Below are 17032 nucleotides of genomic sequence, written 5' to 3'. Positions count from 1 at the left end.
TAATTACCTGGACCTGATATATATATATATATATATATATATATATATATATATATATATATATATATATATATATATATATATTAATATTTCGGCACGCCCCTTTCTTTGTTCCACCATCAGATTTTTGTGACTGCATGAAATGAAACAATATTTGGCACATATACTAATGATATTATTGTCTTCCTTAAGAGGCCCCTCAAAATTCGTTTTGATGCATTTTCACAAACTCCAACGGATTCCATTCAAATTCGGTACGATTATGGCTTTTGGTCCAACTTAGGTCATTGGCTATAATTTTTTTCCATAACACTTCCGATATTCGAAAGAAATCGATAAATCGATATCCCTTATGGGATTTTCCATTCAAATCCACTCAAGTTTAAGGCCTACGGGGGACGCAAATTTCCACTTTTCCCCGGGCGCTGTTTACCTCTGCTACGCCAAGCTGTTAGGGTTAGGTTTAGGGTTTGGGTTAGTGTTAGGGTTAGGGTTAGGGTTAGGGTTAGGGTTAGGGTTAGCTACCCTAACACTAACCCTAACCCTAATCTTAACAGCTAACCCTAACCCTAACCCTAACAGCTAACCCTAACAGCTAACCCTAACCGCTATTCAGGAAATTTGCAAGAAAGCCCGAGCAACGCCGGGCATTACTACTAGTAATACATAACTGTGACTTATGATGTCTGTTGGTGTTTAAGGGAAACATAACTATTTTCTATTTGGGTAAAAGTAGTGGAAATAATTTTAAATGCATTGATATGCTAATTAGGATCGGCCATTATGGAAATTCTCATTTTCATAAATATCTCAACTTCTAGTACATGTAAATTTGTAAATGAGGAATCTACACATATGTTTGTAGGGTCAAGGAATAAATTGAACATATTTCCTTTGTTGTCAGAGATGTAGAATAATGTTTGGATAGCTTAATTACATGCAAAAATGGAAACAGCTTAATAAAGCATAGTGCAAATAAGTTATTTTTCTGGGAACATCTTTTTTCTGATACTTGGGATATATATGAACACTGGTATCAGTGAAAAATTGTCACGGGGGGGGGGGGGCAAGGTAGGTTCCACTGGCCCCCAGCCTATTAATAGGGGTAATAATTATAATGGGTCAGAATTGGAGATGTCAAAAGATGGCGATGCACTGCTTTATTCTTGTCCTGAAGAGAAGAATGAAACAGAACAGCCTCTAGAAGCTGGCTCCATAGACAGAAGAAGGGAGGAATATAAGAGTTGAGGTGTGCAGTCAGCCTGTTTTTTTTTTGAAGTTTCAGAGTCGAGAGCAACATGATATATATTTTCAAGACAATAAGCTCATCTTGCATCTAAAATGTATAGATATATGCAGTAAATTCAAACATGCCACGTTTGGTTAGATTTTAACGACACACTCCCGAGATACTGGGTTATCAATGTGCATAGATTTCATGAACCTCAAAATATTACCAAATTGTTGAAAAATGGTGTTAACTCAAAGGTTTTGATAGGTCATGCAAAAACAGGCTAAATGAGTATTTAAAATGTTAACATCTCTTTTTCCCTCTTGGGGACATGAATAAATTATAAAATTCAAATCAGATGGGATCATGAGAGCCTGCATTGTAGCCCATCACGGCCAATGAACTACTTAATTTACCAAAACAGGATGAAGAACCACTTGTCCAGCTGGAGAATCGTGCAAACACGACTTTTGGTTTTATATAAGCCATTGTGATACAAAGTGACTTGCCAACCAAATGAGGCATTTCCTTGTGTATCAATCTTGTCCACCCCATGCATCGTCTCCTGTCCCCCATTCCTCCCCACACTTATTGTTTATCCAAGTCTCCCTCTATAGTCAGCCAGCCAACAAAAGCTATCATTACAATAAATGGCATCTCTTTGTTATAAGCCAACAAACAAGCTCGACCCCTTCTTTGTTCCAGGGAATCTTGCCAAGGTGGTTGATATTTCTGCCATAGCCATTTAAACAATGTTGTTTCTCTTTATCATGGTGTTATGTCGGTTTTATTGGTCTGTAATAAAAAAATGTCATACCATATGATACATATCACATTATTTTACTAAACATAACTTAATAAATATGGCATACCAGGTAATGCCGCATTTAGCCAGTTATCCCGTGTCATCCGTGTTCATTTATTCATTCATCTGTTGTCTACCAACATGGTATTTATAAATGCAATGCAATTCCATATTTTCTGCCATAAGATACAGGTGCATTCACATTTCATGAAGACATATTATCTCTTTTACAGAAAGTCTACATGCATACTGACTGACGGGCAACCATGGAACCTGTTGCTGTATTGAAACGTAAACGGAAAGCATCTTCCCCATCTGAAAATGTATGTTTTTTCTGTGAGAAAAGGTCCTGCAGACGAGAAACTATACTCCGAAAGGGTACAGAACAGAGAAAGGAACGAGTTTGACACGTTGTAGATGAACGCATGTGATTAGGAGACAGTAATGGAGTCAACAGACCTTTTTGCAGAAGCTAGCAGAACCGACTGACGATTGCTGGTCCGAGGGTATGTTTGTCTGGCATAGATCATGTTATGGGAATTTCAGCATGGAAACTCGACTTGAACGATTGTGCCAGAAATCAAAGATGGAATCATCACAAGCTGGAGATTCAACCATTGAACAGGACCAAGTAGCAGCGAGACAATCAAGATAATCTTCCAGGTCAGTGATGAACTGGGAACTATGTGTGTTCTGCCAGAACCCTGAAAAAAAAGGATGGCATGCAAAATGTCTCTCCATTCAGCATGTCCCAGAAAGTATTCGATCTTGCAGTCAATGATGTCACTATGTAGGTCAGGTTGGCAGGAGTTTTTGGGGACCTCTGTGCAGCAGAAGGTAAATATCACTGTGTGTACGATATGCCCTATGTGTGGCACCAGTATCAGGATATGTGTCACAGTAGTGGGTAAGCTATCTATCCAAATAATTCATCGAGAAGACAGAGCTTCTAGGATGACAGGAAGAAGATCATCAGCCCCAGGTGCAGCAATGTTCATCCACTGGACTCAACAAAGCCATTACTGCTGTACCCAAGTGACCTGAAGAACATGGCCATAGCACATATACTGGAGAGGGTCAGCACATTTACTGACAGCAAAGTCACGTAGAATTGATCAGGTTGCCGAACATGTGAAAACTCGCTTGATTGAGAAAATGGTGTCGTTCCTTGAAACAATGACAAAACAGAACTCAAAAACATTTGCAAGCCCTTACAAGTGTATCATAAACACAAGCACAAATGACATGAAAGTCATTAAAGCTGACAGATGCCTCTTGCAGAGGGGGATCATAGCTCAGCAGATTGGGAAAGTGCTTGACATTTCAAACATCCTCAAGCATGAGCTGACGTTCTCAGTGCAGATATACAGATGGCATGCAAAATGGCATCTATAAAAACCCAAACAAGAGTAATATGAGGTAAGAAGGCAAAGATGTCCATCCACAAGGTTATCACTCATCAGTCATGACATCATTCCATTACCCCAGGTATGGGCCGAGTTCATATCTTGTTGGAGAACAAAGCAGATCTTGCTGCATTCCTATCTAATGATTTGATGAGGCAATATCAAGAAGAGCCCAATGGCTGTGAATTCATAGTATGAGGAGGATTCACTTCTGCCGAGGAAGCTTCATCCACAACCAGGGGTACCTTGATCAGTCTGGTCTGCGATCATGAAGAAGCTGACACATGCATCATTTTCCATGGGCTCGAAGCTATAAACATGGGGTATAATCAAATCATGGTATTTTGCAGACATACCAATGTCTTGTTTCTTCGACTTCACTTCTTTCGAGGAACTGTTTGGATAGTCAGTGGAACTGCTCGTGATAGACATTACTACCCAGTGTATGAGATCTCTGAAAAATTATCACAACTCTTTAACTTGCTGGAGAGTGTTCAACGAACATCTGCATCTCCTGAATGGAGTTGGTCATGATGGTTCAACAGAAGAAATTGAAGAGTTTGTCTGCCGCCTTTACTCGACTCCTGACTACAATGCTGGTGTTGACAAAGCCAGGCTTGACATGTTCAGGAAGGGGAAAAAGGAGATGGAAAATCTTCCACCAACAAAGGATGTTCTTCAGTTACATTATACAAGGGCTACTTACCAGGCCAAGTTGTGGTTGAGGGCTGATAATTGTCGCAATCGAGAGAATGTTGGATTGCCATCATCAGGGGAATGGAGAGAAACAGAAGATGGACTGGAAGTTGTCTGGATGACTCTGCCTGTTGTGCCTGCGGTAAGTGTCAAGCTTGGATATTGTGGCTGCAAGAAGTGCAAAACTGCTGCCTGCAAATGTAAAAAAAATGCACCAAATATGCATCCCTGCCTGTGGATGTGATGCAAGAGAATTCTGCAATCCTGTAGCAAATTGTTGATTCAAATTGAAGTGGTACTCAGACTCGAATAGGGGCGATATGCTGGATGGGAACATTCATACCGAGACATTTTTTACAAATGTGTGATATACTACATAGTTATTTTGGCATTATATGTCATTTTTTGTGATTCAGACATAGTTAAATTGTAATTTTGTTGTTGGTTTCTGAACTTGAACCTTAAAACATAAATTGACACCAAGATCAGCAAAATTGTTTAAGTAGTTGCGACTCTTTCTTAATCACAATAGGTCGATATGGTGGCCATTTTGAATGACGTCATTTATACCATATACGGCAATATTGAAAAGTGACAACAATCCAGGTATTGATTCTGACCATATACGCATCACGTCTGGGCAGTAAGTTCACTTGTAAAAAAGAGATGAGATCTAACCAAAATTTCATCATCTTGACATGGGTTGGCTGGCTGACAACTACCTTGGCCTTCAACTCTGGTGTTGGTGTTGGTCTCTTTCTCTCTTTCTCCCACTCATTTTGTGTCCTGTTTTGCGACATGTTTTTGTTTGTTACATCCTGATCCGTTCAGTGTACTAGCTATTCCACAAGCCTCGACTATATATATATATATATATATATATATATATATATATATATATATATATATATATATATATATATATATATATATATATATATATATATATATATATATATATATATATATATATATATATATATATATATATATATATATATATATATATATATATATATATATATATATATATATATATATATATATATATATATATATATATATATATATATATATATATATATATACACACACACACACACACACACATACATACACAAATATAAATATTTATAAAAATAAACACATATATATATATATATATATATATATATATATATATATATATATATATATATATATATATATATATATATATATATATATATATATACACACACACACACACACATACATACACAAATATAAATATTTATAAAAATAAACACATATATATATATATATATATATATATATATATATATATATATATATATATATATATTGGGTCACCGAAATAGGTGACCCTTATTATCAGTAATTCTGTCTGTTTGTTTGGATGTTTGTTTGTTTGGATGTTTGTTTGTTTGTTATCAGCATAATTGGTAGTAAACGTGGGCGGATTTTGACCAATCCCGGGTGGTAGATACATCTTATGACCTCGTGCTTTGGAAATTGTGATGGTTGCTAGGAACGCTTTGGTCCCCTAGCAACAACCGAAAATAGCAAACAACAGTAGCAAACAGCAACAATAGCAACCTTCGTGCCAAATGCTACTCCTCCTAGGGTTATGGTCAGACGGTCATGAAAATTCACACTAATCCTCTGGAATACATTGTGCACAAACAATCAAGCCGGATTTTCAATTTAGATCTTTGTTCACCCACAGCACCCCCTCGAACTTTGGGGATTTTCGATTTCAAACCACATTTTCGGTAATTTTCATTCAAATGGAAACCGAGTAGTTATCAGTAGATGGAACTGGATGAGATTTGACATGCATAATCTTAAAGTGATTCCCTCTCCGCTATGTGACATCAATTTTGCTCTATATCTTATAGTTTCCTTGCTCGGCGACCCATCGCCGCCTACGGCTTGTGTGTGTACATATATATATATATATATATATATATATATATATATATATATATATATATATATATATATATACATAGACACACATATATATATATATATATATATATATATATATATATACATATATATATACATATATATATATATATATATATATATATATATATATATATATATATATATATATATATATACATATATATATATATATATATATATATATATATATATATATATATATATATATATATATATATACATTGACACACATATATATATATATATATATATATATATATATATATATATATATACATATATATATATACATATACACACATATGTATGTATATATATATATATATATATATATATATATATATATATATATATATATATATATATATATATATATACATACATAAACTGAAACGCAAAAGAAAAACTTACCACCTTTTAAACCTTCAAATATCAACAATAACACTGCGTGTAGTAAATGTGTGAACTTATTTGTGGACAATAGTGTCCTCACTGTCAGACAAAATGGTCATGGATGGTCACTTGAACCTTCAATGGTCTCTTCATAGCACAGCTGTTGAACAGCCGTTTTGACGATCACTGATGAGCCAAGGGGTACGGGATGATTTTAATGAGCTGCACGTGATGTCTTGATATTGGCTTTAAAAAGGCCAGTGCAAAATGGGCATTTCAATCAACATGCCACAATTGTCAAGGGATCAACGGCAGTGTGCCTTGGGCATACTGCAAGGCAGATTGAGCTACCGTGAGGTGGCACGTCGCCTTGGCTGTTCACACCACATGATATCAGGCCTGGTGGACAGAGACACCCTCCACAACTCTGCAGATGACAGACCTCAATCAGGGAGGCCAAGAGTCACCACTGCAAGGCAGGACAGGCAGATGGTCCTAAGTCAGATGGCTTCAGACATTAAGGACTTAGTGGGACAGAAACCAGCAGCAATCCATCCAAAGACTGGTAAGGCAGTATGCGCCAGCGATGCACTGCCTGTATCTAAAACAATGGTGGCCACACACGCTATTGAAAGGGGACTGACATTGCACCCTGTGCTGTTCTGTACCATAGAACAAACTTATGAGATGATATATACTGAGACTTATGAGATTGGTCAAAAACTTGACATGTCATCAATAAAATGCCAATGTTTCAATTAGCAATTGTTGGTTTGTTCTATTTTGAACTGTTACAATTTTATTACATTTCAAACAAGTGGCAAGTTTCTTTGGCATTTCAGTGTGTGTGTGTGTGTGTGTGTGTGTGTGTGTGTGTGTGTGTGTGTGTGTGTGTGTGTGTGTGTGTGTGTGTGTGTGTGTGTTCTATAGGATATAGAACGCTTCAACAGAGTGTTTAAGACTGTTTACATACTGCAAATCTCGAAGGGAAGCCATGGAAACCATTCGTACCCAACTTATTGCAAACATATGGAGCTACAAGACATGAAACAACTCATCAGACCCCTGTTGAACTTCTACATGGACGTACATTGCACACCAAGTTGTACATTGTGAACCCTCAAATCAGCAAACCAGCTGCAAGACTCGAGGATGTGAGATGCTGTGTTCAACAGAAACAAGAGAAATCTCGATGATGCACAGGCAAGTGCTGCGGAGCGAACCCTTCCACCATCCAATGTGGTTCTTTCATGGGAGTTTGGAAACCTGGACTTCACCAGAAAGGACAAATCAAGTTTACCCAACCCCTCAAGATCAGTGAACAGAGAGGTCCTGCTACCTTCAGACTCTCTGATGGGAAAGTGTGGAATGCATTTCATCTAGCACCTGCAATTCATACCTCAAATGGACTTTCTGCTGGAAGTATGGCAGGTTCTGAGGACTATAGGGCACATAGTCCTGTCCAACAAATGCCTCCACAAGTTTTTACCCCAGTTGTTCATCGTGGGATGAGATATTGTCGAGCCCCTGAATGGACCAAGGACTTTGTCATGTGACATGTTACCTTGCATTACATGCTTACTATTTTTTAGCGGTTTTCATTACCAGTTGTTATTTTCACGAAAAAAGGAAGACGTGGTATTATGGGTTACATGAATATTATTGAATGCATGATGAACCGGAACTGATGAGGCGGAACCGAGAGTGACATCAGAGAGTTGTGGAATAAGGGCAGCAGGAGACGCCATTAAAAACGGTTGAGCTAAAGAACCTACATGTGTGCTGACTTTGCCACACAACACTCGCCCACAAACTTTCCATTGTTTGGGCTCATAAAAGTGTTCAGTTAACACAGTATGTATTACATTGCAACTGATTTTGTGCAGTTTAACATTAACAGAACCAAACATCTGCCTTTTACGTTTCATGTCTATCAAAGCCAATTATAATGTTTACTTTAGGCAAACAAATTTTGGGTTTTTTAATACTTCCATTTAATGTGGTGGCATGATTTAATGCTTTCAACTGGTTATGATCAACAGTGCATCACCACTGCTCCCAAGTATGGGGGTACCACTGATGCAATGCCCGATTGCAAGTTCATAGGTACTCAGTTTGCCGACCTCGGAAGGATGACAAGCTGAGTCAACCCCACCAGAAGTTAATTCAGCAGCCAACAGGGCTCAAACGCAGGACCCTAAGATCCCAAGCCCACCACCCTCACCACGAAGCCAACACCAGGCTTGATAGGCAAACAAATCCTCAATGTTATAGAATGTGGAGGAGGTTAAGGGGATCTTCATAATCTTAGCAGCAATGCTCCTGCTTTGATGCAGTATGCGGCAATGGAACATGACCCCCTATCTAGTGTGTACTAGGTGCGGTGGGACGCAAGAAGCACGCGGGCCACCATCTACTCCGCTTTATTGCGCGACCAGAAGCACAGTCTCACCACCCCTAGTGGGCGAGGCATGATATACGAAAACCCAATCACGTGACACAGCACACTCCTCCCCCCGTAAAATGACCCGTCACATAACGAACGGATAATCACAACATGACCATCGGAAACCCATCAACACTCATAATCCTCCAAGTACCGCGGCCGCACCCTGACCCGCCTCGGATGGGCAGCGCCACCAGACAGTCCAGGCTCAGATGCCTCCCGGCTCGGTCGAGGTGACACCCTCGCCGGACTCGCACTTTCCGCAACACCAGCTACCCCCAACTGCCCAGCCTGCTCGACGTCCCAGGGTAGGATGGCATCAGGCGAAGACCCCCTCGGCGCCGGCCCAGCCAGTCCCGGCGATACAACGTCAGGTTCCGGCGAGACTACCGGTGGGGGCCCCGCAACGTTCGGCTCGGGGAGGTGTGGGGGGGTGACGCTGAACAGCGATCATGCATCTGGTCCACGTGCCGCTTCCACACATCCCCACCATCAGTCCGCACCATGCAATTCGCCGGCCCTAGCACCACAGAGACCACCGCCGGCACCCATTTGGAACCGTGGAAATAATCGCGTACCATCACCCGCTGCCCCACCTCGAAGCTGCGCAGCCGCATCGGACGCGACATTGCCCCACTCCCCGACCCTCCAGGTCGCAGCAAATCCAGCCTGGACCGCAAAGCCCGTCCATAGAGACGAATGGCAGGTGAATCACCTGTGACAGGATGAACTGCATTCCTGTAATGGAGCAAAAAGACATCGACTACCGTCTGCACAGGTGCAACACCCCCCCTGCGCAAAGCCCGCTTCAACATCTTGACAAACGACTCAGCTTGGCCATTCGTCTCAGGATGATACGGTGCGGACCTTAGATGTCGAATACCATTCTGGCGCATAAACTCATCAAATACACCCGCAATGAACTGCGGACCATTATCAGAGACCAGGATCTCCGGCAACCCTTTATTAGCAAAGATCGTCCGCAGCTTCTCTACTGTAATGTTTGCTGAAGTATGCTGCATTACTACAACCTCCGGCCATTTAGAGAATGCATCAATCACAATCAAAAACATCTTGCCATTAACCGGTCCTGCAAAATCTACATGAACCCTCTGCCAAGCTCGGTCTGGCACAGGCCAGAGACCCGAAGCTCGACGCGGGTTATCAGCATCTGTCTGGCACGTGGCGCAACGCTTAACCAACTGCTCAATGTCTTTGTCCAACCCCGGCCACCACAACAGGCTACGAGCAAGACTCTTGGTCTTCACGATGCCCAGGTGACTGGCATGCAGTTCTTCCAAACACCGCTGTCTGAACCTCGGTGGAATCACGGTCCTCATTCCCCACATTATGCACCGTTGGACCAACGACAGCTCCGCTGCGCGTGACGTGAAAGGTTGAAATGCCGGTGTCGAAGGCAGATTGCTCCAATTCCCCGTAGAAATCGCCTGGACGACACGGGCAAGCACCGGATCACGAGCCGACTCCACCGCAACCTGCCTGGCCGTGACCGGCCCGCTTTGGACCTGGTCCAGCGCGAACACATCGACCCGGTCGCCCAACTCAGACGCAGCTGGACCCTCCGCACACGGCAAGCGTGAGAGCCCGTCGCAGTTAGCATGCTTCTCGGTGCTTCGGAACTGAATATCATAATCGTAAGCACCCAGAAACAGACACCACCACTGTATTCGCGCGGCTGCTACCACCGGTAGCACCGCGTTCGGGTCTCAGGATGAATTGAAGCGGTTTGTGATCCGTCTGTAAAGTGAAATGCCGCCCCAGCAGATATTGATGAAACCTCCGCACACCCCAGACGAGGCTGAGAGCCTCCCGCTCAATCTGGGAATATCCGCGCTCTGCTGTGGACAGGGTTCGGGATGCAAAACAAACAGGCCGCTCGGAACCATCATCCATCCTGTGGGAGAGCACTGCCCCGATGCCATATGCAGAGCTGTCGCATGCCAATAGGAGCGGACGCGCAGGCTCGTAGTGCACGAGGACCGTATGCTCTGTGAGCAGCCGCTTGACGCGGTCGAACGACACCTGGTGTGCAGGCCCCCAAGCCCAGCGCTCGTCCTTCTTGAGCAACCGCGTCAACGGCGCAAGTTGTGAGCTGAGCCCGCGCACGAACCTTTGGTAATACTGGGCCATGCCAATGAACGAGCGCAGCTGCGTCTTGTCGCGAGGCGGTGGCATGCGCTGAATCGCCTCCACCTTCCGAGGACCTTTCAACAGCCCCTCCGGCGTGATGATGTGCCCGAGGTATTCCAAGCGCTGCTTGAAGAACGCGCACTTGTCCCTGTTTAAGCGCAGGCCGCACGCTTCTAGCTTCGTCAGCACTCGGGCAATGTTCGCCAGATGCTCGTCCGCCGTTTTTCCCGCAATGAGTACATCGTCCAGGTAGGTCTGAGCGGGCAGGCCAATGCAAACCTGATCCATAGCTTTCTGCCACAAAGCTGGGGCCGAAGCAATCCCAAAACAGAGCCGGGTGTATCGATAGAGTCCTTGACACGTGTTGATTGTTAAAAGCTCGCTACTCCCGGGATCCATCAGCAGGTGAAAATATGCATCACGCAGGTCTAGCTTCGTGAAGTATCGACTCCCCGCCAATCGCGCATATATTTCATCGATTGACGGCAATGGATATTGCTCCACGCTGAGCCCCGGGTTAACTGTTGATTTGAAGTCCCCGCACAATCGGACGTCCCCATTCCGTTTCAGCACCGTGACAACCGGGGTGGCCCAATCCGAGCATGACACCCGTTCGATCACTCCACAGGCCTCTAGCCTATCCAGTTCACCCTTGACCTTGTCCCGCAGGGCATACGGCACCGGACGCGGTTTACAAAACCGAGGAACCACCCCCTCCTTCAAGAAAAGTTTCGCCTCCATGCCCTTGAGTTTTCCAAGGTCGTCTCTGAACAACCCTTGATGTCTTTGAAGAATCTCCTCCAACTGATCCTCCCACTGGCTCGGCACGGGTTGCACAAGGTGAACTGCGGCCCAGTCTAGCCTGATGCGGGTCATCCAATCTCGGCCGAGAAGAGACGGCCTCCTCCCCCGTACGACGTACACCCGAAGCGTGGCGACCTGGCCTTGGTACCGCACAGACACGTCTGCCATCCCGACTGGCGTTATCTTCTCGCGGGTGTACGTGAACAGCGCGAGGTTTGACCTGATAAGCCTCAAGCCGTTGAGTCTACGCGCGGTCTGTTCGCCGATGAGCGACACCGCTGCCCCCGTATCGACCTGGAACGTGATCGGCGTTTCGTTCACTTCGACTTCCACTGTCATCGGGTGCGCCGTCGTCGGGCCAACTGAACACAGGCTCAACAACGGCCGCTGGTTCTGCCCCAAGTCGCGTCGCACATCGCCGTCCACGACTTTCACGGTGGCCGAAGCCCCACGGCACACACGCGCCAAATGACCCACCTTGTGACAATTCAAACACACGATGATTTATACGGGCATGCACGGCGCAGGTGTCAACCTCCACATCCCAAGCATGTCCGCGGGGTCACCCCGCCGCACGCGTTGCCGCGCGGCGACGTCCGACCTGCATCGAAGGTCATGCGCGCGTTCCGGGGTGCTCGCGACCCCGCGTGGCCGGTGGTGGCTCGAACATCCCCGCGAGTCTGCTCAACCGCCATGTGTGCTTTCATTTTCTCCACAATGTCCCGAAACGCCAGCCCATCATCCCGGGGCCTGTTCGGCGCCACTAAATCACCCAGCAGCCGATAATGCTCCGGCGAAAGCGAAGCGAGCAAGATCGACTTCTGCTTGCTCTCGTCGACCACATCGTTCGCATGGAAATAGCATTCCAATTGTTCCGAAAACAATTCGAAGTCGTCCCCGTCGAGAACGGGCATAAGTCCGTATGCACCCATCCTCGTCAGCCAACTAGTGTGTACTTGGTGCGGTGGGACGCAAGAAGCACGCGGGCCACCATCTACTCCGCTTTATTGCGCGGCCAGAAGCACAGTCTCACCACCCCTAGTGGGCGAGGCATGATATACGAAAACCCAATCACGTGACACAGCACACTATCCACCACCCCAGCACAACAACCAATAATGCTCAGTTGAATTATATAGAATTGTCTTCACCATGACTTTCCAAAGATGTTTATTTCATTTTACGAAAAATATATAGAAGTACTATTCTGACTATATGCAGCATGTGGCTGCTTGGTTTCCATATTGCTGGAGGACAGACAGAGCTGTGCTGCTGAGGCATTGCCTTCTATGGGTTAGGACCGAAATTTATAATTTCTCCCGAGTATTTCTGATAACTCACCTACCCTTTGTCGAACACCAGCTGATACTATCCAATGGGTCCAACCGAAGGATAGCACACTCATTGATGCACTACCTGCGAAGCACGAATTTGACAGTTTGCAGTCAGGTCAGCAATTGAACCCAGACGAGACAGCCCAAATGCAAATGTGCTTCCTCTTACAAAAGCATAGAACAGAGAGGCTGTCATTGTGTGCCAGACTACAGTCGTTGCCATAAGCTATCTGTCTTTCAGCAAGGGAATGCAAAAATATCGGCATTGCATTTGTAAATCATTGTTTTTCTTTTAGTGATCTATACGTCTCTGTTTTTCCGTGGTTTTTGTCCATAATTTCAAACCACCAGGAACTTTTTCTCAACATTCCATGCTCTTTATCAGCGGCAAGTGGCTGTGTTGTTTTTGAAATAGTGCAGTTGGGAATCTCATTTAATCCCCTGATGCTCTTTTATTCCATTTTATAATTTGTCTCATTTCTCACGCACTACTGCCATGTTTCATGGTGGTGCAGTTGGGAGCATTTGCTACGTTCTGAAAGCTCTCCTTGCATGCACGGAGCTGCAGGGGGTTCCGGGCAGAGAGCCAGAGCAGCCGGAGAGAGCCAGGCCCTGAGACACGCTGAATTAGAATGAGGCATGACAGTCATTAACTGGACATCTCAAAGAGGTCGTTCTCTCCTTTGGCTGTGAGCAATAACCAGAAAGAAGAATGTGATACGACTTATGAAGTCAGTATGGTCATTCATAAGGGCGCAGGTTTTGAATTCCTACCCCATACCTGATCTGACTACCCAATAAATGTGATCAATCAGAATTTCTGAACAAAGATATCAAGATATGAAGAAGATATCAAGGATAGCTGAACAAAGGTTGTTGTGTTTTTTTTTCTCCAACTGCTCATTTGTACTGGTTTCTGTGCCTTGTACTGTTTTCAGGTTAGATTCAAACTTCAGATTTAATGAGTTTCTATCAAAGTCATTGCTGCTTCCTGGTGTGATTAAAACCCCCAAATGCAGCAATTTGTTGCATGGATTCAGTGCACAATAGAAGACTACCATGATAAAACTCCAATATATATATTTTTTTAACAATGATGGACACTTATGTAGATTAAATAAATTGCATGAAAGACAAAGTTCAGTACAGTGGATCAAATCTGTCTTTTCAAGGTGATTCATTTTATGTGTATCATGTTTGGACAGGATCGACTTGGGTCAATTCCCTTAAGTTTGATCTGTTAGGCATTGACCCACCGATGGGACCTTCCAGAGGTGGATGTCCAAACGAGTTTTAATGAACTTTAGATATAAGCTAGCAGTTCAAAAAAATCCATGCAGCAAACGTTTCGGACCTCAGCACTTACCATCAGTAGCTTACACTCATGGTGAAATGTGTTGTTAGTTTACAACGCAAGAAAGATGCCACAGCATTGAAGAGTCATGACATGCCTTTAAATTGCCTTAATATCATATACATCTGACTCCAACACTTCCTGATGGGGTCTGGTGAGGAAAGATAATATGCTTGAGCAGCTGATCGTTCGTTCTGCCCTGGGTGTGTTTCGGACTTCCACTCACCATCAGTGGGGTGCCAATGACTGGTGTGTGTGTGTGTGTGTATATATATATATATATATATATATATATATATATATATATATATATATATATATATATATATATATATATATATATATACTGTATATATAAATATATGTTATATAGAATATAGAACGCTTCAATAGAGTGTTTAAAGACTGTTTACATACTGCAAATCTCGAAGGGAAGTCCTGGAAACCATTCATACCCGACTTCTTGCAAACGTATCGAGCTGCAAGACATGAAACAACTCATCAGACCCCCTGCTGAACTTCTACATGAACGTAAATTAAACACCAAGTTGCAAATTGGGGAACGTCAAATCAGTGCACCTGCTGCAAAACTTGAGGATGTGAGATGCTCTGTTGAACAGAAACGCTTCCTCGCATCGAAAACAACATTCACCTTTGGCATGAAAAAGGCTGTTAATGCACCGACAGCAGCAGAGTACGTGTCCCCATCAACTGGGAGGGTATAGAATAAACACTGCCCTTCAGTTCCTAGACAGTGTATAAGCAATGTGCGCTTCCTCGCATCAGAAAGTGCGTAGTCAATTAACCGCCAGCATGAAGTTCTCAAACTTGCACATCCATGGGGTAAATGGTATCGAAGGCTCACCCGGACTTGGTAAGAATGCCGAGACTTGGTAAGGTGTAAGAGCAAGTTGAGCCATCCTCGTCGCCAATATGTTGTGTAGCAAAGTGAGCCCACACGAAGGATCTTCAACTCAACCGTTTTTTACTGGCATCTCCTCCTGCCCTGACTCTACAGCTCTCTGACATCACTCAGTTCCACCTCATCAGTTCTGGTTCATCATGCATTCATGAATATTCATGTAACTCCCAATACCACAGCGTGGCGATGTGGAGTTCATAAACCCATTAAACCATCTCATTAACTTATTTTAAGCTCTCAATCTTTGTGAATTTTTTTGAATGTTTCGATAAATTTGGAATACAACCCTAGAGGAGTGTGTTTAAATGGATCATGACATAATTTGTGGTCAAAAATAATACAAGGTCAAAACATCTGGCACAAAGTAATACATTAAAAGAACCTTCAGGTTCAAGGTTTTCAAATGTTCCAAGTTTTACAACTAAAATAAGCTATTTAATGAAATTGGGCATATTATTGTGTGAACGTTCCATCAGGTGTGCAAAGCAGAAGCCCGAGGTAAAAAATAACACAATAGAAGAAGGAAAAGAAAAAAAAAGGAAGCCTTTTATTCTTTTGTTGGTTGAAAGAGCTCAACAAAGGGGAGTTATTTACAGTATAAGAAATATCTTGAGTTGTAATTGTCTGCACCTGATGCTTTAAGAAAAGAAAATAATGACTTGAGTTGAATAACTTATTGGTTCATTAAGAATATTCGATTGGGTAAATCTCGGTTCTAAATGTTGCACTATCTTCGCTTTATATGCGTAAAGATGCAATCTCTTGTGTACGACATTGTTTCGAATATTATGTTTCCATAGATTTGGATTAATTTGAAGCAACTTTTACTTCATGATTGTTTCTCTTCGTGGAGAATTTCCATGTTTCATGGGGGGCGGGGGGGGGGGGGACAGATAGACAGACAGACAGAGACAGCATTAGCATCCGCACAATGTAAAATGTGCCTTCAAGTCCTCAACACCTCCCCCCCCCCCTCATTCACCTCACAAACAACAAATCATCAAACTCCCTCCCTACCACAACCACTCCATCTCTATCAAACAATAATCATCATCATCATAATAAAAACAATCTCATAATGCTTCATCTTCCTCTTTCACACGTGTGGTTCTCATTACTGGATCATAATTCACTACTCTTCTTCTATTTCAACAGACTGCTCTCAACTCGACCTCTCCTTCAGACCTTGTCTAAAAAAACTCCAACTGTTACAGCGTTTCTTCTCTCCATTCTCTTAATTCGCATTTATTGCATCCATCAAGAAATGTCTTCAGTCGCATTTCTGAACTTCTTCTTCTTCTTTTGGCTGCTCCCGTTAGGGGTCGCCACAGCGGATCATCCGACTCCATTTCACTCTGTCCTCTCCATCTTCCATTGTCACTCCAACCACCCGCATGACTGCCCTCACCGCATCCATAAACCTCTTCTTTGGCCTTCCTCTTCTCCTCCTACCTGGCGGCTCCATCCTCAGCATCCTTCTCCCGATATACCCCACATCCCTCCTGTGCACATG

General features: G+C 43.2%; 1 long non-coding RNA gene across 1 annotated transcript in view; it reads right to left on the bottom strand.

Annotated features, from left to right (window-relative positions):
- LOC147008695 (uncharacterized) overlaps positions 1-16347 on the bottom strand; it is a 68244-nt gene extending 51897 nt beyond the window's left edge. Inside the window, exons 1-2 of the long non-coding RNA XR_015053334.1 lie at positions 15177-16347; positions 15015-15076 (exon numbers count right to left, since the gene is read on the bottom strand). This is a non-coding gene — a long non-coding RNA (uncharacterized LOC147008695). The remainder of the gene's footprint in view (positions 1-15014; positions 15077-15176) is intronic.
- Between the last annotated feature and the right edge of the window lie 685 nt (positions 16348-17032).

The sequence above is a fragment of the Eptatretus burgeri genome, chromosome 18 (genome assembly GCF_056783735.1).
Source record: "Eptatretus burgeri isolate ZD-2024b chromosome 18, Ebu_testis_v1, whole genome shotgun sequence".
NCBI lineage: Eukaryota > Metazoa > Chordata > Myxini > Myxiniformes > Myxinidae > Eptatretus > Eptatretus burgeri.
This window is presented reverse-complemented; position numbering and strand designations above follow the sequence as displayed.